The following is a 27,886-nucleotide window of genomic DNA, read 5'->3' on the forward strand; positions in this document are numbered from 1 at the left end:
GAGTCCAAGAAATCTTTCTTTTGACTCCTCGGCTCGCCAAGCCTGCATCACTGCGTTAGTTAACTATTATGTTTCTTAGGCTCATGTCAAATGTCATTGTTTATTTTAATAAAGATCTTTTAGTTAGACTAAGAAAATAGTACTTAATTACAAGTGATAACATCCATTAAGTATAAACACCTGATGATTATTTTTATTTTATATAACAGACCAACATATAGTTCTGAATAGTCTATAGTTCTTTTAACATAAGTTAGTGAAGCCAAACTCCTTCCTACCTTTGCTGTTCATTTATAACGGTGTAAAAATTTTAAATTAGTATCCACATACAGACCAATGCAGACCTGAACAAAAACATCTGAATATTGGGAAATAGAAATGAATACACTTTTCTTTTAAAAAACTTACTTTTTTCCTTCATATTTTAATTTTATATGCTTACAAATTGAGGCTTATTTTAAAAACTATTCTTTTGCAGTGATGTTATTAAGCTACAATGATTTCAAAAGAGATTAATATATTTAAAGAATCAAATTCTTGTGAACAATGACATCCTTAAAAAGGGCTTGTTTTCATTAATATTCCATTAATAGGAAAGAGATGATGAGTGAGTTTTCTTCATAGCCGGGTTTACAGTGTATAGGAAGGGCCTGCCTTCCCAGCAAGGAGATCCTGAATCACAAGCTCCAGCCTCCATCAATGATGACAGGATTACCTGTGATGTAGGCAGACTGTAGTGATAAACACAAGGAGACCCAACAATTAGCCAGGTTTAACACAGGTTGTGTTTCTTCAATTTTTGTATGACTGAGATAACTAAACAATTTACTCTCCTGGTAACAGGAAACTTCACTTAACAAACAGAATTTAGGAAAATTAGAATTAAGTTTCGGGTGATTTAAAACTTCTGAGTGTTCTTGTGATCCAGAGCTAAGTGGCCTCTAGCTGGTGTTTGAGCATGTATCACATTCTACGCAGGGGCTATTAGGTATTTGGTCTCAGAATCAGAAAATTAAGCAGTTTGGTGATATATACCCATTCTCCAAATTAGGATAAAGTCGAGGCTAAAATAGTACACTTTAATTTTGAGACTCAGAACTATTCTAAACTAGCTGAGTTTTATGCCACTAATAAACTTTTGAACATAATCAAGTGTGTCAGTCATAAAGTGGTGGTGTCAATTTACAAATAGAATTGTTTTAAAAGATGGTGTATATTTAGTTGGTCAACATACACAGGTAATTCCACGAACTGGAGCATGCTAAATGTGTTTTTAAAATTTATGTGAATACTAATAATTATCTATTGAACTACAAAAAAATATTCTATACTAACTTCAGACATCTAAATCTGTGTAAAACTAAAGGAGTTAAAAATATTACTGTTTTTTCCCCACAGAATTTTTCATTTTCTAAAGAATTCAAGGTGAAGTGATCCTTGTGGTAGAGGTTTAACAGTCTTTTAACTTAAACATGGATAATAAAGACTCAAATTTGTGTTCTTAGTTTTAAACTCATCTAAAGCCTGAGACAATGGAAGAGGCAAGAAGGAAAGACATCATAATAGAAGAACAGAAATTTTTTTTTTTTAGGAAGAGTAGCCCTATGCTAAGATCTACTGCCAATCGTCCTCTTTTTTTTTTTTTTTTTTGCTGAGGAAGACTGGCCCTGAGCTAACATCCATGCCCATCTTCTTCTACTTTATATGTGGGATGCCTGCCATAGCATGGCTTGACAAGCGGTGCATAGGTCCACACCTGGGATCCAAACCAGTGAACCCCTAGCCACCAAAGTGCAGACTGCAAACTTAACTGCTGCGCCACCAGGCTGGCCCCAAGTTCAATATATGAAAACGGATCATATAAAGCAGATAAATCAGTTTATCAAGAAACAACCCCAATTCCCTCAAGTTTTTTTAAAAAGGCAAGTTCTCTGTTTTATATATGGACTCCTCTGGTCTCCTCTAAAAGGCCAATGGTCCTTTTGTTGCACATTTCAAGCCAGAACATTTCTAAATATTTGGTAACTTAAGTTCTGGCTAAACAAGGACAATTTAGCTTATCAGCAGTACCTCAAAATCAAGTGAGCTCTTCTGAAGATATAGATTCAGAGAAATCACAAAAGCCAATGTATGCTCCATTAATCAAATGCCTAGCAATTTCCCCAGCTATTAACAGCTGTTGTAATAGTTCTGACAAGTAGTAACTGCTCTGTCACTAAAACATTTCAACCCTTCTATCTGCCACATTCATCAACCACCTCATGTGCACCAAATCACTGTAAAGAGGAGCTAAGTGGCCAGTGACACACCTCTCTCCTGCCTGCTCCCTTTTCCTTCTTTCTGCTCACACGTTAGTTTCCAGGGCATGTAACATTTCAAGACATAACATAGGGGGATATTCTTGTGCTCTATTCCTTATAAATGTAGTTTCTGCCTTCACAGTTGTAAGCCATTTAAAAATATACAATAGCCATTAAGGAAGAAACTGGGGGGCTGGCCCGGTGGCGCAGTGGTTAAGTTCGCACATTCCGCTTCTCAGCGGCCCGGGATTCGCTGGTTTGAATCCTGGGTGTGGACATGGTACCGCTTGGCATGCCATGCTGTGGCAGGTGTCCCACATATATAAAGTAGAGGAAGATGGGCACGGATGTTAGCTCAGGGCCAGGCTTCCTCAGCAAAAAACAGAAGGACTGGCAGTAGTTAGCTCAGGGCTAATCTTCCTCAAAAAAAAAAAAAGGAAGAAACTGGTTACTAAATAGATGCAAAGTGGAAAGAGACAGAATTAGGAATTTCCATATATGATGACAAACAGTAAAAATTCATAGGAAAAGAGTCAGTGGGATTCTTCTAAATAAGTTTCCAGTAAAACTAAGAACACCAGATGCCAATTCTGTGTCTCCTGGACACAATTATATCTGGTTAACTCTCTCCCCATTTCACCTGAAGCTCTCATGATTTTGGAGGTTCGTTTGATTTACACTTAATCAAGGCTTCCCCAACTGTAATTTTTGAAAGTAACTGTTTCTCATAAAATTGAGTGATTTAATTTTTTTCCATCCTCCATTTTATTTGCTACAAGATTTGGTGACATATAAACTTGAATGAGGAAGAGTTAGTGGCTCAGATCAAAGTGGTCTTTCTTTGAGCAAATTAAATCAGAACTTATCCCTACCTCGTAAATGCAGCAACTTAACGATCATATGCTGTAACTCTGTAAAATGACATTACTTGATGAGCAAAAATAGCGGGCCAATGTGATTGAGAATAATGACCTCCCTGGGAAGAATAGCGCTTACTTCATCAGAAGCCAGGTACACGCAGAGCAGGGCTATTTCTTCTGCGGTTGCAAATCTTCCCGCCCTCTGTCTCTTCAGGAAGTCGCTCCGTGCCTGTGACCAGACACCACACCAGACATCAGTGGTGTGAGCTAAAGTATGAACTCACTGGCAGCACCTTCAGGAGGCAAAGCAAGAGAGATCTACAGAGGCCACTGGCCTGCTGCCTCGATTATTCACGCATGATACATGAGAGTATCATTAATATTATTAACTGTGGGCCACGCAGGACTATGGTGACTCCTACGCTGCTCAAACTATTTGTGTTATACTAAAACCTACAGACACTGTGACAGATCAGGAAGTTAATCTTAAAGTAGAGGGTTTTTAAATTTTTCTGAAAATGTGGTGAAATATACATAATATAAAATTTATCATCTTAACCATTTTTAAGTGTACAGTTCAGTAGCATGAAGTGCATTCACACTGTTGTGCAACCAATCTCCAGAAGTCTCTTCATCTTGCAAAGCTGAAACTCTATGCCTACTAAACACTAACTCCCCAGGCCCCTCCCCCAGGCCCGGCTACTACCCTTCTACTTTCTGTCTCTATGCATTTGTCTACTCTGCGTAAGGAAGAGGGCATTTTTTTTAACTAAAAGATTTAAACACATTTAATATAGGAGACATACCTCTTCAGGGTTTGGTCTGGCTTGTATTCTTTCTTGCAGAGATGGGGTATCAACGGTTCCTAAATCAAAGGGTGACATTCAGCTTGGTTACTTACTTAGACTGAAAAAGAAATTGGCAACTCAACTTTAAACTTCCTTTCCGTAGGATACAGGTACCAGAGAAATCCTGTCCATAACTTGGAACAGCAATTTCACCTCTTCTGCCTGCCCTTTTATTTCATAGGCTTATAACTTCTTTAACAGCATTTCCATGATTTTTAAAAGCACAGACTACAATTCACTATGACACTAGGCAGGGACTCTGAGTGAAACACCAGCATTTTAGTCGCATTACACTGACATGATACTTTATGGACTGTATGCAGTTTTACAGGTATTATCTCAGTAATCCTCACAACAACCCTGAGGGCTAGGTAATATCACACAATTCTTTACCAGTACAAGGACCCACATTGTCTCAATGATCTCAAAACCATTCTTTGCTGTCACGTTCACTCTGAATCCTCAGGGACAGCTCCATGCTTGTCACAGTCCTTGGTTCTAAATTTTCCTCATTATCTTGCCAGTTTTCATTGGCTTCAAATTCCTATTTTAACATTGTTTCATGTTTTTCATTGAAAAATATAATTTACAATATTTTACTTAAAAAAAGAAAAATAAGAATGACACTAAAATTTTTACAACCCCACTTAGTTCACCTTCCTACAGAGCAAGTTCCCCAGACTTTTTTTGTTAACGTATGTAACCTGTAAATTCTCAGGAAGCCTCTTTCTGACTGACAGTACTCCAGGAGGCCACACGGTCTTCCTACGGTCACGGAAAATGATCTGCAGTCATCCTTCAGGTCCATCTTTAGAGCGGGCTCCTCACAGCACTGCAGATTTGAGGTCTGCTCAGAAATAATTCCTTAAATTTATGACCATTTGCCATTTCTCTGGAGAGGCTGGGAAGCTTCAAAATTTGCACTTTCTGACACTTTTCTGTCTAAGAACCCTTTCTCCTCTCACATTTTACTCGGAGGGGCGGCACTCTCCCCACTCTGGGATGAAATTGCCTTCGCTACATTGCCTGGTTCATTAGAAACATTTTATACCTTCCATGTCACTGCAGCCAATAGTGCTGATAAAATTTCTGAAACCACATAACAAAGACCCCCTTGTATCCAGTTTCAGACAACATTTTTTTTTTTTAAAGATTTTATTTTTTTCCTTTTTCTCCCCAAAGCCCCCCGGTACATAGTTGTATATTCTTCGTTGTGGGTCCTTCTAGTTGTGGTATGTGGGACGCTGCCTCAGCGTGGTCTGATGAGCAGTGCCATGTCTGTGCCCAGGATTCGAACCAACGAAACACTGGGCCGCCTGCAGCGGAGCTCGCGAACTTAACCACTCGGCCACGGGGCCAGCCCCTCAGACAACATTTTGCTTACTTCTCTCATCAACAGCCTCCTTAAAGTCCAAAATTTCACCAGCAGTGTGCTCAAGATGCCTTGAGCTTCTCTAACACTCTCCTCAAAATCCTTACAGCTTCTACAGCTTCCTCCCACTGAGGAAAATGAGCGTCACATCTTACATGTGGCCAGTATGAATGGCCATTAAATGAGAGCTGTGGATCAAGCCTATGCCTTCTGCTTCATTCCACTGTCACCTGACTCTGCTGTGTCCATGGCACAGGCTGACACACCATGCTACTGTCTACCCAAGTCGTGCTGACCAGCTGTGACTCTACAGCCATCAGCACCATCCCACACACACTCATTCCCCATCATGTTTCCTTCTGGGACTGGCTCAGTGAGTCACAGCTAGTTCCTTGTCCCAGAGAATTTGATAACATATTTTCCAATCTTCTGAAAAGGCTAGCTGCTAAAACAATCACATTTTCCAAATCATTTTGCCATTTATTCCACCGGGTAAATGGTACCAAGAACAGCTAGGCTCAGGTATCACCAGTTTGTATGTTAAAACCAAGTGAAACTGTCTCTTCTGTATCCTCCTGTTTCTTAGTGTTACCGATGTTTACCTTTTTAGTCCAAGAAAAATTATACACAACACCTCCATAAGGGGAATGCTGTAGCTTGAAAGTGACAAGAAATTTTCACATATTGAGGTATATGGGGTAGCTATTTTGGTTTAAAACTGATTTGGCTTGAACTAAAGACACCTGACTTATAGCCTATCAAACATCTGCCTTAACCATTAAAGAGGGCATTATGCATTATCTCAAAGTAAAAGAAGGCACTCTTTGAAGATAAGGATGCACACTTCCCCTCCTGTGCCCACCAGTATCAGAACTCTTTAAAGATAGGTTCCCCTTCCTGACATCAGGGTCATGTTGACCTGCTTGCTAATTTGCAACTGAGTATCTCTCTGAAACTTTGATGAATATGTATCCTGGGTGTGTTTTATGGATGTTCTGTGTTCTAAAAAGGTATAAAACTGTACTGAAAACCATGCCTCTCTGGAACGCTTTCTTCCTTTGTAGAGACTGCCTGATTCAAGTAAAACGCACCTTATCTTTCTTATCTATAAAATGGTTATTAGTTATTCTGTGTCAACAAAAGGTATATAGTCGTCTTCCCTCTTTAATAAATCAGTGGTTTTCAACCTGAGGGGAGACCAGGCTGGATTACATCAGAATCTCCTGTGGGGCTGTCCAGCCTATTCCCCGTCAACTCCCCCCCAGATCCTAGCATACCCTCCAGGTCGTGAAAGGTCCCACAGGGAACTGCAATGCTTCCCCTCCTCAATCCCCACACCAGCTGTGAACTACTGAGAAAAACCTGGATCCTGGATGTTCATTTCATTTCTTTCCAGAGAGGAAGTTAGTAATTCTTCTTAGGTAGCCTATATTCATGTTGGTCAGTGGAACCAGGTGAAAGGGCATATCTAATTAATAGACACACCTACAGATATTAAGAAAATGAGAAGTCATTCCTAAGAAATAGGTTATTGAATGCTTTAGTTTGGACACATTGAATGTCCTTGCTACTAATAAGTTCTGCTTTTCTCCTTTCTTTTATGAGCGGTCAGCACATTTGGGTGAAGAGCCAAACAGTAAATATTCTTGGTGTTAAGAACCATTTGTTTTCAACTCTGCTGTTGTAGGATGAAAGCAGTCATTGCCAATACAAGAAGCAAACTGGGTGTGGATGTGTTCCAATAAAACTATATTTACAAAATAGGCGGTGGGCTGGATTTGGCCTGCAGGCCATAGTTTGCTGACTCACTTTGTATAGCATCAAGGAAGGTATTAATCCCTCCTTTTTATCCCTGGGCCAACCCAGGTGATTTCCACGGCAGAGCCCCTGTGTTCTGGGAGGCTCCTCTTACTTTCTTCCGCTGTCCTGTGAGCATGGGCTACTTTTCATCTTCCCCCCGACACAGTCATCCCTGGTCTGCTTCCAAAACAGTAAGCCCTGGTGACTCATGTCTCTTAACCCAGTGGTTTAGAATTGCCGCCACGTGCATGAGCAGCATGTAAACTGTTTGCCTCAGTGGCTTATTCCTGATGACTTAGGATCTCTCTCCCAACTGACTGTTAGACTGTTACCTTAACAGGATGGGACTCTTTCCCTTTTGAACTTGTCCCAATGACAGGCCACAGTAACAGGTAGTAAACAAGCTTATGGAGATCTCTCTCACAGTGGCAAGTGGGATGTCACAAAGGACAATTTCATAGCCCTGTGGAGCCTAACTCACCTGGACACAAACAGTTGCACCTGATCCCCTGCTGGATGAAGTCTGCAGCCACGGACTTTGTGAGGCCAATCAGGGCTGCCTTGGTTGTGCTGTAGACACATCTGTTCACAACTCCTGAGGATGAAGAGAAGGTTCGACAAGTGAAGGAATGAAAAACACAGTCTCCTCTAGAAAGGGAACACAAATTAGTGTCCCCAGTAACCAGTGTCATGCTTCCTCTCACCCCACTGTTTTTTAAAAATTGATATCAGGTTTTCTCCCTTAATAGGGTGAGTTTCTGAATTTAGGAAAATAGTATCATTATCGGCACAACTCAACTGAGACTCAGGTGTTGAGATGCTGCACTTAAATGACAAGTGGTTTTAGTTTTTCATCATCAGCTGGGAGAAACCTTAGGCAGATTCCAAAAGAAAATTAGGAGTGACATCGGCATCATGGTGGAGTGAGCTGTTCCCTTTGTCTCTCCCTCTTCGAACTACAACTAAATGGTCATTCATTGATCAGCAGAAGATACCCACACAGCACCTCAGGATGCCTGAGAGACCTGCGCAGCTATACATTTGAAGGGGGATGGACTACCCCTGGAGAGGTGGTGGAGATAGGTGAGTACTCTTCTGGTCCCCCAGCAGACCTGTACACGCATGCAGCTGCTCTCCCAGCTGGAGGCCCATAGTACTGCTGCAGCCCCAAGGGTGGGAGCATGCCTCGGTGTGACCACAGGAACAGGTGATGGCAGCCCTGAGCCCCCGCATGATCGCTTTCTCATCTGGTGGGAGAGCCCAGAGCCACTGCAGTCCCAGGGAATGGCTAGGCTCAGACCCAGTGGGGAGGCCCTGCCCACAAAGCACTAATGGCTGGTGTGACCTAGGAGCAGATGGCAGTGGAGCTGTGCACCCAGGCAAACAAATTCCCAGCTGCCTTGAATGCCCATAGTACCACTGCGGCCCCAAGGGGTGGACTGCAACTCAGTGGGACTGTGGGAGCAGGCAGCAGCCCTGAGCTCCTGCATAATTGCTTTCTTGTCTGGTGGGAGAGCCCACAGGGCCTCTGCAGTCCCAACAAGTGGCCCAGGCTCGGACAAGCAGGGCTGACAGGGATCACGGTGGGCTCAGATTACACAGGTGCTGCCCCCTCTCCAGTGGTGGCAGGTGGAATGTATGACCAGATACTATCAGTATGCAAATGCACAAATCCACCCCATTGAATGGTATGAAGTATATTAATACTCCTGACCAGAAGGAAAAAGACAAATACTCAGAAAGCAATCCTGAAGGCACAGAAGTCTACAATCTAAATGACAGAGAATTCAAAATGGCCATCATAAAAAACTCAATAAGTTATGAGAACTCAGAAAGACCGTTCAATGAAATCAGGAACAAAATTAATGAACGGAGAGAATTCTTCACAAAAGAGATTGAAACTATAAAGAAAAAAACGATCAGAAATGTTGGAGATGAAAACACAATAAATGAGATAAAGAAAAATTTGGAGACCTTGAATGACAGAGCTGATATTACGGAGGATAAAATTAGCAATTTAGTGAACAGAAATACAGGTATTCCAGAGGGAGAAGAGAAGGAGAATGGAGCACAAAACTTGTTCAAAGAAATAATAGCTGAAAACTTCCCAACCCTGGGGAAAGAGCTGGAATTAGAAGTAAAAGAAGCTAAGAGAACTCCTAATTGCATCAATGTAAAAAGACTTTCTCCAAGGCATGGATTAGTAAAACTGGCAAAACTTAATGGCACGGAAAAAATACTAAGGACAGTAAAGCAGAAGAAAATCACCTACAAAGGAAACCCCACCAGGCTTTAATTGGATTTCTCAGCAGAAACCTTACAGGCTAGGAGAGACTGGAATGATATATTAAAAATTCTGAAAGACAAAAACTCTAAGCCAAGAATACTCTATCCAGCAAACATATCCTTCAGATATCATGGAGAAATAAAATCTTTCCCAGATAAACAAAAGCTCAGGGAGTTCATTGCCACAAGGCCCCCTACAAGATTTGATCAAGAAGGCCTTCATACCTGAAAAGAAGAAGAAAGGGTTTACACAGCCTTCAGCAAGGAGATAAACAGGCAGACAAAATCAGAAAACTGCAACTCTTTATCAGAACAGATTAGCATAACATTAAAGATGAAGGGAAGGAAAATATCAAGAATAAATATAGTCTCATCATTTTAACCACAAACTCACAACACAAAATGGAACAAGTTGTGACAACAATAATGCAGAAGGCGAAGGGGAAAGGGATGGAAACTGCTTAGTCAAAAGAGATAAGAGTCTATCAGAAATGGACTATCTCATCTATGAGATCTTGTACACAAAGTGCAGGTTAACCACTAAAAAAATCACAACTGAGACACAAATGATAAATAAGCAGAAAACTGAGAAAACCATCATAGAGAGCCAACAAACTGAATCATCCGTCTGAAATACACGGGATAAGAAAAAGGGAAATACAGAACAACTGGGAAACAAGTGATAAAATGGCAGCATTAAGCCCTCATATATCAGTAATCACTCTAAATGCAAATGGATTAAATTCCCCAATCAAAAGACATAGAATAGCTGGATGAATTAGAAAACAAGACCCAACAATATGCTGCCTCCAGGAAACACGTCTCAGTTCTAAAGACAAACAAGCTTAGAGTAAAAGGATGGAAGACAATACTCCAAACCAATGGCAAACAAAAGAAAGCAGGTGTTGCCATATTTACAGCAGACAAAGTAGACTTCAAGATAAAAAAGACAATGAGATGGGGCCAGCCTGGTGATGTAGTGGTTAAGTTCACGTGCTCTGATTTGGAGGCCTAGGGTTCATGGGTTCAGATCTTGGGCGTGGACCTACACATTGCCCATCAAGCCATGATGTGGTGGCATCCCATATACAAAAGAGGAAGACTGGCATGGACATTAGCTCAGGGCCAATCTTCCTCACCCAAAAAAAAAAAAAAGGCAATGGGAGACAAAGAAGGGCAGTATATAACAACAAAAGGGACACTCCACCAAAAGGATTTAACACATATGTGTATGTAACCCAGGAGCACCAAAGTACATAAAGCACCTATTAACTGACCTAAAAGGAGACATTAACAGCAACACAGTAATAGCAGGTGATGTTAACACCCCACTTTCATCAATGGATAGACCATCCAGAGAGAAGCTCAACAAGGAAATAGTGGAACTAAATGAATTACAGACCAGACAGACTTAATAGATATATATAGAACACTCCACCCAAAAGCCAGCAGAATACACATTCTTCTCAGGTGCACGTGGAACATTCTCAAAGAAGGACCACATGTTGGGAAATAAGGCAAGCCTCAATAAATTTAAGAAGATCGAAATCATATCAAGCATCTTTTCCAACCATAATACTATAAAACTAGAAATCAACTACAAGAAAAAAGCTGGGAAAGAGATAAACATGCAGAGACTAAACAACAACCTACTGAGCAACCAATGGATCATTGAAGAAATTAAAGGAGAAATCAAAAAACAACTGGAGACAAATAAAAATGAAATACACGATACCAACTCACATGGAATGCAGCAAAAGTGGTCCTGAGAGGGAAATTCATGGCAATATAGGCCCACCTTAACCAATAAGAAAAATCTCAAATAAGCAATCAAATTACGCCTAACAGAATTAGAAAAAGAAGAACAAAAAAGGCCCAAAGTCAGCAAAAGGAGGGAAATAATAAAAATTAGAGCAGAAATAAATGAATTGAAACCAAAAAAACAGTAGACAGGATCAATGAAACTAAGACCTAGTTCTTTGAGAAGAAAAACAAAATTGACAAACCCTTGGCCAGACTCACTAATTTAAAAAAAAGAGAGAAGGCTCAAATAAAATTAGAAGTGAAAGAGGAGAAATTACAATGGATACCACAGAAATACAAAGAATTATAAGAGAATACTATGAAAAACCATATGCCAACAAATTGGACAATCTGGAAGAAATGGATAAATTCTTAGACTCATACAACCTCCCAAACTGAACCAAGAAGAAACAGAGAATCTGAATATACCAATCACAAGTAAAGAGATTGAAACAGTAATCAAAAGTCTTCCAAAAAATAAAAGTCCAGGACCAGATGGCTTCTCTGGAGAATTCTACCAAACACTCAAAGAAGATTTAATACCTATCCTTCTCAAACTATTCCAAAAAATTGAAGATGATGAAATACTTCCTAACACATTTTATGAGGCCAATATCACCCTGATCCCAAAGCCAGACAAAGACAACACAAAGAAGGAAAATTACAGGCCAATATTGCTGATGAACATAGACGAAGAATCCTCAACAAAACATTGGTAAACCAAATACAGCATCACATTAAAAGGATAATACAACATGATCAAGTGGGATTTATTCCAGGGATGCAGGGATGGTTCAACACCTGCAAATCAATCAATATGATACACATTAACAAAATGAGGAATAAAAACCACATGATCATCTCAAGAGATGCAGAGAAAGCATTTAACTAGAGCCAACATCCATTTATGATAAAAACTCTCAATAAAATGGGTAGTGAAGGAAAGTACCTCAACATAATAAAGGCCATATATGACAAACCCACAGCCAACATCATACTCAATGGGGAAAAACTGAAAGACATTCCTCTGAGAACAGGAACGAGACAATGGTGCCCACTCTCACCACTCTTATTCCACGTAGTCCTGGAGGTTTTGGCCAGAGCAATTAGGCAAGAGAAAGAAAGAAAAGGAATCCAAATTGGCAAGGAAGAAGTCAAACTCTTGCTGTTTTCAGATGATATGATTTTATATATATAAAACCCTAAAGAATCCATAGGAAAACTATTAGAAACAAGCAACAACTACAGCAAAGTTGCAGGGTACAAAGTCAGCTTACAAAAGTCAGTTGCATTTCTATACTCTAATAACAAACTAACAGAAAGAGAACTTAAGAATACAATCCCATATACAATCCCAACAAAAAGAATAAAATATCTAGGAATAAATTTAACCAAGGAGGTGAAAGACTTACACAATGAAAACTTTAAGACGTTAAATGAAAGAAATTGATGATGACATAAAGAAATGGAAAGATATTCCAGGCTCATGGACTGGAAGAATAAACATAGTTAAAACTTGCATACTACCTAAAGCAACCTACAGATTCAATGCAATCCCAATCAGAATCCCAATGATGTGGAAATAGAACAAAGAATCCTAAAATTTACATGGGGCAACAAAAGGCCCCGAATAGCCAAAACAATCTTGAGAAAAAAGAATGAAGCTGGACACATCACAATCCCTGACTTCAAAATATACTACAAAGCTGTAGTAATCAAAACAACATGGTACTGGTACAAGAACAAGCACACAGATCAATGGAACAGCACTGAAAGCCCAGAAATAAACCCACACATCTACGGACAGTTAATCTTCGACAAAGGAGGCAAGAACATACAATGGAGAACGGAAAGTCTCTTCAATAAATGGTGCTGGGAAAACTGGACAGAAATATGCAAAAGAATGAAGTTAGACCATTATCTTTTGCCACACACAAAAATTAACTCAAAACAGATTAAAGACTTGAAGCTAAGATGTGAAACCATAAAACTCCCAGAAGAAAATATAAGCAGTACACTCTTGGATATCAGTCTTAGCAGTATCTTTTCGAATACCATTTTTACTTGGACAAGGGAAACAAAAGAAAAAAATAAACAAATGGGACTTCATTGGACTAAAGAGCTTCTGCAAGGCAAAGGAAACCAGGAACAAAACAAAAAGACAACCCACCAACTGAGAGAAAATATTTGCAAATCATAAATCCAACAAGGTGTTAATTTCCAAAATAGACAAAGAACTCATACATCTCAACAACAAACAAGCTGATCCAAAAATGGGCAGAGGACACGAACAGACATTTTTCCAAAGAAGATATATAGATGGCCAACAGGCACATGAAAAGATGTTCAACATCACTAATTATTAGGGAAATGCAAATCAAAAATACAATGAGATATCACCTTTTACCTGTTAAAATGGCTATAATTACCAAGAGAAAAACCAAAAAATGTTGCAGAGGATGTGGAGAAAAGGGAAGCCTCATCCACTGCTGGTGGGAATGCAAACTGGTGTAGCCACCATGGAAAACAGTATGGAGATTCCTCAGAAAGTTAAAAATAGAAATAACCATACCACCCACCTATTCCACTACTGAGTATTTATCCAAAGATCATGAAAACATGAATGTGTAAAGATATATGCACCCCTATGTTCACTGCAGCATTATTCACAATAGCCAAGATGTGGAAGCAACCCAAGAGTCCACCGACTGATGAATGGATAAAGATGTGGTATATATACAACGGAATACTACTCAGCCATAAAAAAGACAAAATTGTCTCATTCACCACAACATGGATGGACCTGGAGGGTAATATGCTAAGCAAAATAGGCCAGATAGAGAAAGACAAACACCATATGATTTCACTCATATGTGGAAGAAAAACTAACACATGGACAAAGAAAACAGTTTAGTGGTTACCAGGGGGAAGGGGGTTAGGGTGTGGGCACAAGGGGTGAAGAGGCACCATTTATAAGGTGCACAGAGTTCATTGACCTCCCCACCTTCCAAGGATACTGGGCCTGGGCCCTACACAAAGGAATGTGTCTGGGCTCAGGGCCACTTCGGCCCTGACTCTAAGGCACAAGTTACAAAGAATGAGTCCTGTGTCATGTTCCTTGTCTGGGCTGGCCACCCTGACGGGCACCTGACAGGACTTTAGAAACATCCTATCCATGGGAACGAAAAAGATAGAAGCACCCCATCTGTGGGAACAAGAAGAAATAACTCAAAATATCCAAATGTCTAAAACCCTGAGTCAGAACCCAGAGAAACCTTAGGGTAAAAGGGAGTCACAGGCATAGAACAATTGGGAGTCTCACTGAGGAAAGGACACCTTGCCTCAGACCCGGACAATCGGCACTCCCACCCGCCGTACAAACTATTGGGACTTCCCCAGCTGATTGTGGTGTGGATGTTCTCCCTTATGCCCACTCCTTGTTCTGTTTCCCTTTATCCAAAACCTTTGATTGCTGAAACAACCAAATAGCCTTGGCGGTGCCTGTCATTCCTTGCCCTTTGCGGCTGCGGGCAACATATGGTGACTGAAAAATAATAATGCACAACTGAAACTTCACAGTGTTATAAACTATTATGACCTCAATAAAATAAAAAAGATAAAAAAAGAAAACTGGCGCAGTGGTTAAGTTTGCACGTTCTGCTTTGGCAGCCTGGGGTTCGCCGGTTTGGATCCCGGGTGCGGACACAGCACCGCTTATCAAGCCATGCTGTGGCAGGTGTCCCACATATAAAGTAGAGGAAGATGGACATGGATGTTAGCTCAGGGCCAGCTTTCCTCAGCAAAAAGAGGAGGATTGGCGGCAGATGTTAGCTGAGGGCTAATCTTCCTCAAAAAAAAAAAAAGAAAGAAAAGAAAAGAAAATTAGGGTAAAGCAAAGCAAAACAAAAGACCAAGAAGCTTAGGCATTTCTTTGCATTTCTCTCTCATGCAGGCTTAATGTGTGTATCCTCGCAAAGAGAAGGAATGTTCTCTCAGCAGTGGCTATTTCTTTTTTTGTTTTTTTTTTTGTAACAGAGCTTTGTATGAAGTGCTGTGACAATACGGGAAGTAACTCTGCCTGTGGGCTTGGGGGGGTGCTTCACAAAGACAGTTGATCTGGGCCCTAAACGAGAAGTCAAGTTGAAGGGCCAGGATTGCAGTGCAAGATGGAGATAAGGGCACAGTCTGGCACACATGGATTTTCAAGTTTAAAATGAAATAGCTGGGGCCAGCCTGGTGGCTCAGTGGTTAAGTGCGCGTGTTCTGCTTTAGTGGAACTATCACATGGTGGAAGACGTGTGTTTGCCTGAGCCTCTCCCCACTCCCCGTTTTGGACTGTGAACTCTCTGGGGGCAGGGGCACACAGTAGGTGTTCAATACATTTTTGATTAATCAAATGAATAAATGTTTCCTTCTCCCACTTTGATCTCCACTGCCATATCCATTAGAAGAACTAAACGGGAGAGCACAAAAAACAAACTTTCATTTAATGTCACTGGATCACATGTAAGGTGAAAGGACTGGTAGACAAGGAACTTAATACTAATTTTAAAAGAGCAGTTTTGAAGTTATGGGTAAGTTTTATCATATCTGCTATGCTTGTTTCCAAAACCCTTAGCTTGTGAAGATTATGAGTATGTTCATCACAACCCCCAGAGGAAAACAGACTTACCTTTGATGCTGGAAGCCACAGAGGACATGTTGATAATATTGCCAGATTTGTGAGCATCTGCCAAAATAAAACAAATAATAAAAAAAAAAATGCCACTCTGCAGGCTAAAAATACTACCTCTTTAAAAGATCTGCATTTACTCTGGGTTTGCAGAACCATCTTATTAGCTGTTAACATGAAGTACTATTAAGCAGTCTTAACAACCTCCTCATCACTGCTGGGAACTGATGGCAGAGTACACTCTCACTGGCAAGAACATCTCCCAGGGGGACTACCACCTTCCCTGTCACAAGAGTATCAGCAAGACCGAGGATGAACTCTAAGCCAGTGCAAATGAATGTTCATATTTACTGTGTTCCTGATGTTAGAAAACTCTTACTCCAGTGAACACATTATTTGATGAATACCTACAGTGGCTGGGTATTGTGTAGGTCCAGGAGATTCAAAGATAAGTGACACAGTCCCTGCCTATGGAGAGCTGCCAGTCTGACTGGGTGGCTGACATAATCAGCATCCAGAGACAGCATGGGCCTTCACAGAGAACAGGTGGTGGGTGGTAGGAAGGGGCCAATCCACTGTTGGACATTCAGAGGAGGGCTCCTAGGAGGAAATATGTGGGTCGATTTTTGAAAACTAGAGTATTAGTGTAACCGTGGGCCCTCCAGGACCAGTTCAACTGACCCCGTCTTACCAAAAGAGTAATAAGAGTGGGTTTTCAGGAACTGAGAGTCCCCCCTTGTCCAGTTCAGGCCAGGTAAGACCACCATTCCATCAAGTGGGCCTGCGCAAATGCCTGTTAAGTAATCTTTTTGACATCAAAGGGCTGAAAACTCCACCCTCAGATCATGCCAACATCACCATTCTGTGAATATGCGTCCTATGAAGAGCCATGGAGCTGACTGCACTTGCACAGATCATCACTCACCTCATTTCTCACCTCCAAGTATCCGTCTCCACCCTTCAGACCACCCTGCCCTTCATCCCATAAATTTTGCCCCAAGTCCTTGATCAGGGAGACAGATCTGAGAGAATACGCCTCCTGTCTCTTTGCAGATCAAGCTAGCAATAAAGCTTTTTTCTTTCCCCAAATCTGATGCTGTAATTAATTGTTTTTTTTCTACGTGCATTGGGTAGGAGAACCCCATTTTTGTGGAGTAACAGTCATAAAAACAAAAGAGAAGTGTGTTTTAAGGAATGAGAACCATAGGTATAAAGGTTCTATTATGGAACTGGGGGGAAGGGATGGGTCTGGCTGGAAGGCAGGCCCTGGGAGGAAAGAGGCCTTAGAGGCCAACAGGGACTAAATTTAGGAATTTGGGATTTCCCCTGAAGATAAGGCAGGCCTTAGTGCAGAGGAGGAGCGGTATGTCTAGATCCGGGGATTACAGGTTCCTCTGGCAGCCTATGCTGGAGACGACTGGAAGCTGCAGTAGTGGTTCGGGAAAGGAGTGGTAAAAGCAGACACAGCAGGCAGAGCTCAGTCCATGGCCACATGCACTGATGGCAGCCTCCTGTCAAGGGCAGTGTTTCCTAAAAATACGTCCTGCAGGATTTCCCCACTCAATTGTGAACTTTGAGAGAGGAGGGTCTGGGGCTGTGTTGTCCTCCTAGACAAGGGGCACAGTAGGTGGTCAATACGTTTTGATGAATTAAGATCTCCTGAGGTGCTAGTTTAAAGTGCAGATTACTGGGCCCTGCCCCAGACCTAAAAGAATATATAATGAAACAGGCTGCTATGACTTAAAAAATGTTTTGTTTTCAATGAACTTACACTTTATTAATTATAACATATACGTATGTTTTCAAGATAATATTATGTACATGCAAGGGCATGGGTACTCATAAACGTTTTGGAGGAAGAAGCAAGAGGTTGAGAGAATGGGCCTAATGGGCACTAACTTTTCATGGAAGTCAGAGGCTGGGAGGATGACTATAGAGAACAAGGGGAGATGGTGGCCACGAGAGAGTGGGGAAGAGTTCAAATAACTGCCAGGAGGAAAAGGGAGAATATCAACTAGAGAACAGAGGAAGGAAAACCAGGATATACTCTATCATGAAAATCAAGTGAAGTTTCTAAAAGAGCAGAGTCTTGAGAGGCAGTGTAAAGGGTCTAGAGAAAAAAGTCACTTCCGTTGGGGTGAGTTTCTCCAGTAGCTTTCAGACAGAGGCAGGAATGGAGACGGTGAATGATCGAATGGATCAGGGATGAGGCTGCCAAGATTATACATCTCTTTATGGTCATCTTCCTACTTTCCGTTTTGATACTTAGCTACCAATCATACTAAAAGCAGAGAGTCTGAAACCAGCCTATGGCATGGTGCTGGAGACAGCGAAGGACACCGGGAGAGGCTGAGGTGACCCACCAAGTCAAGGAAGATGGAGGGGAGAATATATTTAACTCAACTTGTGTGTCTATAAAATAAAGAGAATCATAATGAAATGGGGTCCTCATAAAAAACACTAGGAAAATTAGTAGAGTAGAATGGTGTTGAAAACTAAGCCTTAAAATTATTCTTTCTTATCCATTTTAGCAAATAACCCATTTTACTTTATTGTTCCAGTTTTATTGAAATATAATTAACATACATAATCCATTTTTAATACATACAGCCCAACTTAATATATAAAAATGGGCTATTAAGTGAGTTCAGTCTCCAATCTTCTGAAATGCAATAATCTCTCAGGCAAACTAGAATTTCGCGCCTAGAGATGCTACTGCTGCCCCAACACTGGTACCATACATTCGGCTGGGCCTGTCTGCTGATTCTCCAGCCCAAAGTCCTTGCCTCCCTCCATGCTGCCTTCCTACCCCCAGCTCAGAACCTGCTGTCCCGTGTGATGCTCCCTCTGCCTGCCAAGCAGCAGCCCTCTGTGGCCCATAAAGTGGAGTGTCTGTACATAGTAAGGCCACATAGGACTGATCTTCCAGAAGCTCAGGCAGGGCTACAAAGGTCTCTAAAGATCTCCTCTAGCTGTATCTAGTCAGTCCCACTCTGACTCAGCTCTTCTGTCCCCATCAACCAGAACTCAGCTCCTAAACTTGGCAGACCTTGGCTCCTTGGGTCTTCAGTGATTCCATGCCTGACCCCAACCTGGACTGATAACCTAGATTCACTTACTCATTCAACCAACATTTGCTAAGCACTTCCGTGTGCTAGGGACTCTTCTACAATACAGCAAAGGAGGAAAAATCCCCAAACATCCAAGCCCTCCCCAGATCCTTGCCGTAATGGATCTTCTTTTCTAGTGGACCTTGGATTCTGCACTGACCTCTTACAGAATCTTCAATTTGTCCTCTGCCTTTTGACCGATCTTTCAGTCTTGGAATGTCTATCCATGAACAGAAATTTCCTACAAGTGTTCCTATATTTTGACCACCTGACCTTGCAGATCTGCTTGGACTCCAAATCCTGGCTTCCTCTGGAAAGTTCTAACTGGGTATATGTGTGTCATGGTTAACGAACACAAGAGGATCCTAGACAATTACTGCTGGAAGGGATTGTGTAATCTATCACCCTCATTTTAAACAGAAGAAACATGGGGCTGGCCCTGCGGTTGAGTGGTTAAGTTTGCGTACTCCGCTTCGGTGGCCCAGGCTTTTGCTGGTTTGAATCCTGGGTGTGGACATGGCACTGCTCATCAAGTCACACTGAGGTGGCATCCCACATGCCACAACTAGAAGGACCCACAACTAAAAGTACACAACTATGTACCAGGGGGCTTTGAGGAGAAAAAGTAAAAATAAAATCTTAGAAAAAAAAAGTAAATAAATAAATAGAAGAAACAGATGCTGAGAGAGCCTAAGTACCATCTCCTAGGGCACCTGGCAAATTAGGGGCAGAGCTCAGGCTGTGCCGAAGGTTTTTTGACACCAGAGTCTGACCTTGGGGTCAGGTTGGTTAGGGTCACCTTAACAAGTGGCACTGACTCCTTTTGATTCCCCATCCCACTGGTTAATATTTTGGGGGATTTTTTTCTTTTCGTTTTTTACAAACGAGTGTCATTGTTTCATATGGATTATTGTTAAGGTGCTTTAAATCACAGGCAAACTCACTAATTTGCAAGTTATTGTTCGATATTTTAAAAGTTAACACTTACAAGTGTAAATTTCAGCTCCACTGTGCCTCACACCTACGTTCCTCACTGATACGTGAAGCACTGCAGACACGAACAAGCTCATTTTACAAATGAGTCTCACACGTCTCACCAGCTGTGACGGACGCTCTCCCCTTTTACCACAGCCTCTGCTTCTCCCCAAATCCTGTGTTAAGGACCAGCCTTCAAAAAATGCATCCAAGTTCCAAATAACAGATTTTCATCACCTCCAGATAGGTAAAAAAGACAATTTATATTTTTAAAAAATTTGCTAGTTCAACAATCTGTGGGCCCACCCAAAGATCCCTTCTAGGCACTAAACAAATAGATTAAAAACAAATTCCTTTGTTACTAAGTCAATTTCTCTAACTTTCCTTTTAGCATTCATCTGCATCCTTCTTGACGTTAGGTTGAATGTTCAGAGCAAAGTATCAGTCCTGCTGCGCCATTAAAAAGCTCTTCTCCTGTCCCGCACAGGGCAGCATTCAGTACTCCAGTCATCTCATCCAGCAGGGATGGATGGAAAGAATGGCTCTTCTGCATTTCACTAGGATTTAATTTACAACCTTGAACTGAGCTGGTTCTGTACACAGTCAACCCGTCCATTGTCTGAGCCCGTGCTGTCTGCTACTGCTGGCTTACAAGCTCATTTGAAGTCAACATTTTTCATATTTACACCTGTCTCCCCTAGAGCACCTGGTGTGGTGCTTTGTATCAAAAGGTACTTAAAGCTTATTTGTATAACAAAATGAAAAACATTGATGAGCTGTGTGAAGGCTGGAGAATTCAAGGGTGGCAGACTCAGGAGGAATACTCTCTCTTCAGCACATGCTGTCTCTCACCTCTCTGGAACTTCAGTGGCTCAGCTAAAGACAGGCGAGTAAGGAGGGTACTCAAGGTACAGAAAAGCAGTGGGGTACATCCATCCTGAGAGCGTGTGCCTAATCTTAGCTCTAACCACTTGCTAGTTATGTGATTTGGGCAAGTTACTTAACCTCCTAGTTTCTTTCTCTGTACAGTGAATGGGACAAAGTAGTACCTACCTCATCGGATTGTTCTGGTCCCACAGGCCTCCTGCTGTCCCTCTCCCTGGAAGCTTCTCCCCAAACACCTGAATGGTTAGCTCCGTTGCTCCATTCAGCCTCTATGAAAATCTCACCTTATCAGTGAGGCCCTCTGGGACCTCTCTAATAACTGAGCTTTTTTTCTCTTCATAGTACTTATAACTACCTCACATGTTATATGTTTATTTGATTACATATTATCCTGTCTCACCTCTCCAAAATGGAAGTTCCCTGACAGAAGGGACTTTGTTTAGTTCTCTGATTTGTCTTCTGCACCTAGAATGGAGCCTGGCATGTAGAAAGTGCTTAATAAATATTCTTTGAATGGATGAACTGGAAGGTCAGACGAATTAATTTATACTAAATGCCTTGGTATTTATGTTCACTACATGTTAGTCATTACGTTAACTACCATTACTCTTCAGCACATGTGAGGATTCTTTCTGGATGCCCAGGATGGAGACCTGGAGACTAACGTGGTGGTCATCCTGGTGGTGGTCACCTTACTTTAGGAAGAAAGGCCTTGATCATCAGGTACATGCTGCGGACGTTAAGATTCATTGAGAAGTCCCAGTCTTTCTCCTCACAGTCCAGGATGGTTCCATGATGAACAAAACTGGAAGAGTAATTAAACAATGGGGAAAAATTATCATTAAAAACGATTTCTATTCCACTTCCTTTTCATTTTTATTTTCATTTATTGACTTAGACCATTGTCCCTTCCCTAACCAAGACTTTTAACAATTCAAACATAGTATCACTTGGTACATTAGGTAAGTAAGTGTCTCAACAACTTAAGGTAAAAAATTCATTATTTGAAAACAAGATCCTTCTTTTAAAAGAAGGCGGCAAGTGTCTGGAGCCCCCAAACATAAGAAGCTCTATACCAAATGCACAGGAAATATCAACGCCATTACAAACAACTGAGGACACTTGCCCCAGTGGACTCTGATTTCAAGAGCAGCAGTGCCCTCAGGTGGCAAGAACTTATCATTCTCAAGGGAAATCAAAGTTGCAGGGAAAACAAGTATCTCACCATCTCAGGGCAGCAAAGTAATATCGCTACTGTACAGTTCTGACATACTGAGTAAACAAAGCAGAACAAAAGAAAACCCTCAAAATAGCCTTTGCTATTTTCCAAGTCACATTTCCTCAAGGAAGCTTTATAACAATGGAGTCCTAATTGATTTCACTGTCCCCTGGACCAAGATTATGTAATTACTTATAAAATATTGTCAGTTGTGATTCCCATGTACCACTGTACTTCCAGTTCAATCAAATGACAGCAAGAACCACATGCTATATTTCTATATCCCTTACTTTGCTGAAAATTTAATAGATGCTCAAAAAATAATTTTGCTAGTTGATTTTTTCATGGTTCTGAATATATTCTTCTATGAAAGATGAGCAGATTATTTATAAAATAGATAATCATAAATTGTTGCTTTAATTTCCATACATTGTAACACATGATAAACTATGAATAGACAGACTTTTTTCATACTGAAACATGATTAGGAAGAATCATAAAAATACATAAGAAGGCTCTAGGATTTTTCTATCAATGCCACAGTATAAACGTTAACACCACACAAGAAAAGTGGAACATCAGACTCTATCTACTTAGTCCTGCATAAGCCTCAACTGTCCTCATCTCTACTGTCATGCCTGAAAAGGGAGAGTGAGCACAAGCACTAGCTGCTCCACATGGGGCTGCTCCAGCTCCAGTCTCTCATCCTTCAAGCATGGTTCAGCAAGTTTGGTACTACTCTATCAAGTTCAATTAAGCCATTCTCTTTGTGCTGTATATAAAGCAACAGAGTGAAACTTCTTTTGCTGGGATTAATTGTCCTAATAAGAAATGCTGCGCTTGGGAGGTAGAAAGAACTTGCCAGAATGTTGTGCCAACAAATGGGGAACATTCGCATTTCAATAAACTGAGTACTCAGTTTTTGGCAGATATACTTTGCCTTAAAGACACTCCTGGAAAACAGTTTTTAATTTTATTTTATAAGTCTTAGTGGAACATCAGTGACAAGTCCACTGGTGTGAGCCTGTCCCCAGCCTTAGGTAGATCAACAGCGTTGGATTGGTAGCAGTTGTCTTGAGTATCCTTAAGTGCCTTTAGGCCCCAAGCACATGTCAACTTCTATGGCTGTTTTACTTGCTGAATCTTACTTGTAACAAAAATTCTGTCCAAAATCCAGCTTTATTTCCTAAGGAATATATTAGGGTTCACAAAGAATAATTTGGCCATATTATCAAATTTCTTTTAATAAAAGACATAGAAAACTTTCTGTGAGGAGAATGAAATTAAAAAGTTATGAATTACCCAGCAACATTAAAGAGAATGTCAACTCTCTCAATTTCATTGGCAAACTCATCAATTTGTTTTTTTTTTTGTGACATCCAGGACTCGAGTCTGAATACCTGAAACATAAAACAAGGGAAACTATTTACTTATACCCATAAAAAATGTTTAGTCTTGTAGATGTAGCTGCTTTGAAGTACAAAGATTACAGTATCTGTCCATTTTGCCTTCATAGGATTGTTGACCATTGGTAGGGTCTTAAGAATCTTAAGAATCTCATTAATAAAAATCTTAAAATCCTCCCCATCCTGAACTCCCAATAACACACCTCTCTTTCCCTCCCTTTCTCTTCACTCTCTAAATTGAATACTAAAGGCCTTTTCTGAGAAAAGACTTTACAGTGAAGTATGATCTATATTAGATGCTTCTCAGTGAGCCAGCAGTAATAACAGAGCGCAGGCTTGCTCTTTCCCCAGAGGTGAGTCACTGCCCCAGGAACACTGAATCCTATCTGAGTGAGGGGTAGGGAAGGGCAGGGCAGTGAGACAGGAGACTGTTTCCATTTGTGCACTTTACCTTCATGTCAATTCCATTATTTATTGGAAACAACTTTGTCAGTCAAGGGTATAATCACTTATTTCTGCACTAAATTGCAAGGAGAAGAAATGAGGGGCCAGGAGAAGGGATGAAACACTTGAAAGCTAGACATGAGAGATCCAGCATTGGATCTCAGAGACACACTGTAATAGTTACTAAAAAACCCCAAACATTCTCTAATAAAAGAAAGTCACTATTTTAATGTTTTTAAAAAAAATATGGTTTATTATTCTTTTATAGATATAGAAAGAAAAGATTATAAACATAGAAAAGGAGAGAAAGGGGAGAAAGTTTTGGGAGGACTTTCTTCCCTTAGTACTTTTTCAGTACAACAGCGTTTTTCTGACTTGGAGTTAAAATTCCCTATTATTAAAATTAAATAATTTTCCAATAATAAATAAACAATCCAATAATTAAAATAGCATAGTCTAATTCCGTTCATGAATTCAATGTGCTAATTTGCATTTGATTATATAACCTGTTCTATTTTGCTGGAAGAATTAACTTTCAAATGAGCTGTCTGTTCTGATTTCTTTCAGAGGAACTCTAGTTGAAGCCCTTTGATGCTGGAGTTGAGTTCAGTGTGGTGCAGTAAGGGGTGATACACAGCGAAATAATTTGCATAATCTCTTAGGGTTTCTGATCATATGTGACTTTAGGGCTGAGCTGTCTCCAATATGGTAGCCACCAGGCACATGTGGCTACTAAGCACTTGAAATGCAGCTAGTCAGAACTGAAATGCGCTGTAAGTGTACAACACACGTGAATTTAAAAGATTTAGTATGAAAAAAGAATGTAAAATATTCCATAAATTTTTTTTATATTGAGTATGTTAAAATGGTATTTTAGATATATTTAGTTAAATAAAATACATTGCTAAAATTAATTTTCATCTGTTTCTTTTTACTTTTTAAATGTAGCCACAGGAAATTTAAATCACACACGTGGTTCACATCATTTTCCTACTGGACAGCACTGTGCTGAGTAGGGCACAGAAGTGAAAGTTGTCATTAAAAGTTAACGCAACAACTGTTAAATTTCACATACAACTTTGTAATTAGGTACTGAATCCTTCAACATGCTGGATAAAAAAAATTTTAAGTATACAACTTTTATATATTTAAGTATACAGATTTTTGTCTGTAGGTTCACAGAATATAGATTTGATATCAAAGAATCAGGCTCTAAGAAGAAGGCCGGTGGAGCTGACCAGCCAAGTAATTTTCTTTCAGCAGACGAGTACTGTTTTTTATAATACCTTATGGACTCTGAATCCCAAGTTCAAGCTGCTGAGTTGCTTACCCGGGTACTTTTCCAGTTCTTGAAGTTTGGACTCATTGATATCTGTGGCTATGACATGGGCACCTTCTCTTGCAAAAGCCTGGAAGACAACATACAAATGAATCCTTTGTTTACTTGGTTAAGCTGCTCTCATGAATAGAAAATCCTTTAGCCTTTTCTCCCTTTATCTTATTTTCATTGTTTTCCTTATACATGGGTGGAATTTCAAACTATCTAGTCTCGCTTCGCCCTTCCCTTTGTTATTTTTATCATTAATTAGTACAACATGACATACATTGTGCTTGTCATCTGACTTTGTCCCTTTTAGTAACATCAAATACAATAGTGTTTTTAAAAAACTAGGATTCTGTTATTAACACCTCTCAAAATACTACTATTCTGTGATTTGATAGCCTTTATTCCATTTCTGAGGTGACTAAACCCCAAATAATGAGAAAAATGGGTTATTTCAACACTTTTCCTCCTAAGAGTATACTAGTGTTTTCACAAATATCAAACTATATCCTACCGTTACAGTTAAGCTGCATTATTAGCTCAGGTGAGGAATATAATGTGCAAGAAGCTGCTATAAATTACAAGGTAAAGGTAACCTGATAGTCTTAGAACTCTGGAGTCCTATGTCTGAACTGACATGATTTCAGAGGGCTATGCACTCCTTTAGGCCCCCTGTAATAAATTTATTACAGTGCAGAGAAACTGAGGCAAAGAAATAAGTTCTCAGAGTCAAAAGTTATGAGATGTCACATAATAAATATGTGAGGTAAGCCTTGCTTCATCCGCCTGGGATCAGGAGTAGCAACTTTTATTTTTGTAACTTAAGACAACAGAAGCACAAAAGCCAATAAAAAAAAGTAGAGCAGAATTAAACAGCCATGGGATCTGTCCACGTGATTCAACACCTCCAAAGGCAGGAAGCAAACAGAGATAGTAACTTACTATGGCAGTGGCCCGGCCGATCCCCTGAGCAGCAGCTGTCAGGACGATGACCTTCCCATCAAGTCGACCCATAACGGAACCTGCGGTTTAATCTACAGACACGTGTATTTAATGGCATGCACTGTAGACATGGTCCTATGCAGTAACATCTAGAATGAATGGTTCAATGTACTCCTTTAAGAACCTGAAGATGGCACCTCAGCACAAATATTCCCACCATGAGAATTCTCCAAGAGCGCCCACTCTAGATACCTAGCTTTGTACATCAAAACCATTTGGCACAGCCCACTCAACTGATACTCAGTAAGAGACAGACATTGGACTTGACCCACCTTTCGGTTTTTTGAGAACCCAATGCTGATCCAGAAGGGGTGGAGTCCTCCCCTCCCCATCCTCCCCGCTGTGCCCGCACGCACTGCTATGCCACTGGGCATGTCCTTCCTGCTTTCTGTCCTGTAAACTTCCGTTGGGTTTGCACCATCAATCATTTCTAGTTTGTTTATTTATATTCTTATTTTTGCAGGGGAAGATTCGCCCTAAGCTAACATTGAACCAGGAGGCTGAAGTGGAGTGCACCAAACTTTAACCACTAAGCCATCAGGGCTGGCTCTCATCTGTGGTTTTTCCTTGTCCCTTGGAAAGATTTCACCATCGGCCTCAGAAAGTCACTGAACAAAAGAACCGGAAAATCAAATCATGTCCAATACCACCATTTTACAGATGAGGAAACTGATGTGGCCTGGTCCAGGTGAGAGAGACAGACGAAACGCAGGCCTCCCCATAACGCTGCCGATCCTCTTCTCAAGCTTAAGCCGGCGGGAGTTAACGCTTTAACAGCCACAGTCAGTCACTTCTGACAGGCAGGACTGAGACACTGTGACCGGGGGAAAGGTGGCATGCATCAGGTCTGACCAGTGCCGACTGCAGGGCGCGCGGAACGGCTAGTGCTGAGGTCGGGGTGGCGAGGAGTCAAACGATGATCAAATGAGGTGGTCTTCAAGGAGCCAGGCTCTCTCCCCCATCCTGCTGTTCTCAACGTGTGCCTCTGACCTCGCGCCAAGTCACAACATGGCTGCTATGTCCCAAGGCACCATATCCGCATCCGCGCCAAAAAACACCAAGGGAAGGAGCAAAAGCCAAAGGTCTTTCTACCCAAGAAGGAAGGCCTGCTCAGAACCCCGGCCCACGTTTCACCCGCCAGCCCTAGCAGCCGCGGGGGCCGGCATGTGGGGGCGCCGTCTTCCCCCCTCAGGATGGGAAAGGCAGGGAAACGAGCTGGGAGGGCGTTGAGCGAACGCACTCAAGCAGCACGCGCGCACACACACCGCGCCCGAGAAGGCGCAGGCGGCTTCTCCGGCCTGGGCCCCTAAGCCCTTTCCTCCCGAGCCCCACTCCGTGCTCCTCAGCCAGGCGCGGCTCCGCCCGCCGGGGGCGCTCACGCGGGCAGGCGTCAGGCAAGCGGGGGCGGGGGGCGTCAGGAAGGCGTGGGCGGACGCGCGGGGGGGGTGTCAGGCAGGCGGGGGCGGGCGCGCCCGGGGGGGGGGGGCGGGGCGGGGTGGGGGTGGGGGGGCGTCGGGCAGGCCGGGGCGGGCGCGCCGGGGGAGGCGGGGCGCGGGGCGAAGGCCCGAGGTGTGGCCCGG

The 27,886-nt window shown here is 41.5% G+C and overlaps 1 pseudogene; it reads right to left on the bottom strand.

The window, feature by feature from the left end:
* Positions 1–81: 81 nt before the first annotated feature.
* LOC139044942 (dehydrogenase/reductase SDR family member 6-like) lies at positions 82–27,724 on the bottom strand (annotated as a pseudogene).
* Positions 27,725–27,886: the final 162 nt, after the last annotated feature.

This window comes from Equus asinus, chromosome 3 (assembly GCF_041296235.1).
Source record: "Equus asinus isolate D_3611 breed Donkey chromosome 3, EquAss-T2T_v2, whole genome shotgun sequence".
NCBI lineage: Eukaryota > Metazoa > Chordata > Mammalia > Perissodactyla > Equidae > Equus > Equus asinus.